Source organism: Mytilus californianus, unplaced genomic scaffold (genome assembly GCF_021869535.1).
Source record: "Mytilus californianus isolate M0D057914Y unplaced genomic scaffold, xbMytCali1.0.p SCAF_7, whole genome shotgun sequence".
Lineage (NCBI taxonomy): Eukaryota > Metazoa > Mollusca > Bivalvia > Mytilida > Mytilidae > Mytilus > Mytilus californianus.
The window spans coordinates 90658651-90663557 of record NW_026262723.1 but is presented as its reverse complement, the minus strand read 5'-3'; the positions used below and the strand labels follow the sequence as shown (position 1 = coordinate 90663557).

The 4907-nt window shown below is 31.7% G+C and overlaps 1 pseudogene; it reads right to left on the bottom strand.

Annotated features, from left to right (window-relative positions):
• Positions 1 to 251: 251 nt before the first annotated feature.
• LOC127709555 (uncharacterized) lies at positions 252 to 1997 on the bottom strand (annotated as a pseudogene).
• Between the last annotated feature and the right edge of the window lie 2910 nt (positions 1998 to 4907).

Here is a 4907-nt window from a genome sequence, read left to right as displayed (position 1 = left end):
TTTCAACAGAAGTTGTGCGATAATTTCTTGACTTTTATGTAAACAAGGTTATTTATTGTTGAGGTTTTAGTTGCGTAGCCAACGGTGTAGGGCATTTCCTCTTATGTGTATTACTTTTTTTTATATTTATGTAATATTTAATGTAATTTCACAATGTTAATACAATTGATGGCCTAGCTAATTCAAAATTGTTAAAGGATAGAATCATACTTTTAACTCGAATGTTTTATTTTATCAAACTGTTTTCATTATCAGTTCTTTTCCTCGATCAGGAAACAAGAAAATAACTTTTAGCATTAGATTCATTTGGATTGTGGATAGCATTCTCTGAATAACTGTTCGTTGTCTGTATCCAGACGTGGTCTCCTTTATTAACCCAGCATATAACCATTTTAGTTTGGGAGTATGCTACTTGCAACAGATATGTGAGCATACATAGCATCGACAATAACGTTATCTACGCGAAGTTCTGTGTCTACGATTTTGTTAGAATATGTTAAAGTTGTCCACGAACATTGGTAATAGCTGGAAACAGGTGCAACAAACATACCATTACCGTGATTAAAATTATTTCCGGAATTAGTAACCACTTCAGTAAACTTGACAATGGAATTTTTATTCAGATACGTCAATCGTGATAGCCTGGCAAAGAAGAATACACCTTGCTTATAGTTATTGATGTCTGAAAAAAAGAAGATAAAAAAGAAAAATGTTATATAGTGTGTTGATTTTAATCCATTTGAGTCTGTCTGTTGTCTGTTGTATCATGTACTCAAAAATTGATGAGTCTGAAAATAGGAAATACCTTGGCAAAGCATATTCGACAATCTATTACAGATATCATTTGAAGCATCTGTGTATGATTGCATTGTATATAGAGTAATAAGTCAACTGATTAAATGAGTGTTGTTGTTTGCATGACGTCCAATAGGACAAGTATGTTATGCGAGACAGATATTTCTCATTTAAAAGCGTACTGACCATGCATATATTGCACGATTACGTCTGTGATTCCCTCAGGTTTTGTTTTTATCTTGATTTATATATTCTGAATGGATTTACAAGATTTAAACACCAATTATCTACTGTTGCCTTTATTTAATTATTTAGTTCATCATTTTTTTACTTTTTAAGTATCGACTTCTGAATACATTAACCTATAGTGATGTAATGTGTGCTTATTATATTGAGTAGCTTCCTTTTCTGGACACGTATTGCAAAGAGCACTCGGTACGATATGTAATATCAGTACTTTCATTATAACAGCACGTCAAATATGGCTAATTATTTAATATTTTTTATATAAGTTAATGACGAAAAAAATTAAAACAACGCTTAACGGACTTTCCGTTTAGAATTTTCCTCGGAGTTCGGTATTTTTGTAATTTTACTTTTTTCTTTATAAGTTTCAGACGTTCGAAGCGCTTTTTTGGATTTACTTTTATGAGGAACGCTAGAAGCCAAATATTTGAAAGCCAAGGATGTATATAAGAACAGACACATTTGAAGAGCTATATAACGAAAAAGGACATAAAATAATAGCCAAATCCATCTGAGATCAACTTTGCCTGAAGGAGTTGAAGCCTTTGTTTTCCTAATAATTTATAAATTAATATACGGACAAGAAAAGTTTGTTATAAATCATGTCATTACAGAAGTACTGACATCTGAGCTGATGATACCCTTGGTGACTGATATTCACCAGCAGCGGTATCGACCATGTGCTGTAAAAATTGAAAACAACGCTTAATATACCAACTTTTTTTTACATGAAACGTTGAAGTATATAGAACACTATGTACTTACCGTTTTCAATAAGCCTTGTCAAGTTATGTACCTGATCTTTAATACTCTCTACATCTTGTTTTAATGCAACGACATCAACTATCTCATTAGTAGTGTTGTGAATTGATATTGAATGTAACCCTTTACATAGCAAAAGACATGTCAGAAACTGGAGAAAGACCATGTTTTCTTTAGTGTCGCTGTATTGAAAAACTTTCTTTTCAGCTTTTAAGCATGTATCAGGGTCGCTTCCGTTCAAATAGATGATAATAAGGTCAGCTATTAAATGTGCGTATATATTAATTGTCCTTTTTTTTCTCATTTTTAATCATTGGAAAAAATACTTCCTGGAACAGGATAATTATTTATTTTAATAGTTTATATGCCTTATACAAATTTATAACTACTAATATATTCTTGTTGTTTTGAAATAGGTCTCATACTCTAGTCATAGTTATAAATTAGTGTCAAAATTCAAGAAGGAACGATTATGTGCAGATAATGTTTATTGTAGTTCAGATACATATAAGAAAAAAAGATGATATAACGTTTGTTTGTTTTGTTCACACATAGTTGTCAATATCATCGAATTTAATGCGACTGTCATACGAGTGAAAGGTTTAGCTAGCTATAAAACCAGGTTTAACCCACCATTTTCTACATAAAGAAATGCCTGTATCAAGTCAGAAATATGACAGTTGTTTTCCATTCGTTTGATGTGTTTGAGCTTTTGATATTGCCATTTGATAAGGGACTTTTGAATTTTCCTTGGAGTTCGGTATTTTAGTTATTTTACTTTAGACACAACTATTTTTTCTATATTTTTGGTGGTACATTTAGATTCAGAAATATTTAAATCAATTCGTTTTTTTGTTTCATGATACACGTCTGATAAACGAATCGTAACATATTAGCAAGTACCCTTTTGTCATTCGATGAACTGTGGTGATTGATTGTTCCGATAGAAGTGATTTATAAATTATTACATTCATTTTTCTACTTCTTTCAACTCTATGCCTAATCATGTCCAAGATGTACCTAGATGTACCTAGATATCGATATCGTCGATATCGGCAATGTCGACACGGAATCGAACGATATCGATGTTTGCTAGAAACATCCAAGACACACCAAGACATACCCAGATGTCGATATCGTCGATATCGACAATGTCGACACGATATCTAATCGATATCGATTTTTGCTTAAGACATCAATGATAAACCCAGACATACCAGATGTCGATATGTCGGATGCAGGATAACAGTTGCTTTTATAAAGACTGATATGTCGGATGTTACAATGGACATTGCGATGGAGTTTACATAAAACTTAACTTATTTGGAGTAAAACTTGAGGAGTATAGGGACGCTAAGGAGAATATGGAAAATATTTTGTGCCCTTCAAAGAAACAGAAAACAGTTTAAATTGATAGTTTAGAGGGGTAAAGATCTTATAACAAACATTATCATTTGTACATTGAATTTGTATTTATATTTTAATCACTGTGTATGTTCAAAATATATGAATACTAGACACGAAATAAAACTATTTGATTGAAAAACGGAAAATGTAAATATGTTACTAAATAGATTATTTAATCCCTTATGAAAAAAAATGTTTTAGAAAAGAAATAATACAAGTATTACTTTCTCTTACAATGTTTATTGAAAAAAGTAAAGGACAGTTCTTTTAATTATAAAAGGGAGAATACAACAGAAAAGAGCCATTAACCTGAAAAAACATCAATTATTAGTTGTAATGGCTTTGAACTAGCTTTCAGTAACTGCTACTACTTTCGGATCGGTACCTTGTTTCTTTTGTGTTTTTTAAGGTGTTTATATTTTTGGTATTGCTTTGATGAGATAGCCCTTTTTAATTGATCGTATATATGTCGTACTGTAACACCACTGCCCCCCCCCCCCCTTTTAGGGAAAAAAAGGGGGGGGGTCAGCGCCTTCAAACAAAATTTACACCCCCTCCCCCCGGTATGGGTTTTGCTCAGTGTTAAAGGCCGTACGGTGACCTATAATTGTTAACTTCAATGTCATTTGGTCTCAGGTAGAGAGTTGTTAACTGAAAACGACGAATATACCAAAACATGTAAAAAGGTAAACTTGTAAAATATTTGTTAAATTTTTAACTGATGATTTGTGCATCTTAGACATATACGTGGAGATTGAATGTAGAAGGAAATTTTGGCCTAAATATCAATAATATCTTTATGAGTATACTGTTAATTTTCGTCGTCAACTTCTTAAGCGGAATGTTTTGTTACCTTTAAACCATTGCTATCACAATGTATAAGCACTAGATGTTTCAGCTTTAAAGTTTGATATCGACAGATTAAATTTGAGGTTGTAGAATGTTTGCCTTTAACGTACTTATAAGTAAGCGAGCTAAGAGCAACTGTAATGCTACATATGTATTTATTGACAAGACTCTTGCAAAAAATGGATACAAATGAAACAAATTAAGATATTGGAAACACGTTTTAGATAAATAAAAAGAACAAATTAAAAAGGAATTTTCAAATGCTGATTTTGCGAGATGAACTAGGCAAAATCTACATTTGCATAAAATGTTTGCAAAGTAAGCATATTAAGAGGAAAAAATTATGACGAGAAATTTTTAGCATAAACATATGAACTAAGCGAAACAAAAATTCTGACACTTGTTTGAAATGAATACAAAGTTATGAATCAAAACAACTCATTACAGGGGAAAATTTAAATGTCGATATCGACGATATCGACTCTAGTTTAAGATGAATACAACGTAAAATCTATACAAAGTAAAGAATGGATGCTACACATTACAAGGGAAATTTAAATGTTGATATCGAATAGATATCGACGATATCTACAACATAATCAAAGGAACAATTCGACACTTGTTTGAAATGTATTTAAAGTACAGAATTAATAAATCACTTTACGAGGGAAAATTTAAAGTCGTTATCGATTCGAAATCGACACTAGTTTAAGATGCATACAACTTATAAGATGCAAAGCAACAAATGACGAGGAAAATTGGAATGTCGATATCGAGTCGATATCGGTGATATCGATACCTACAGGTGAACCAGGACAACTTACTGTTATTCATGAAGTAGATAAATG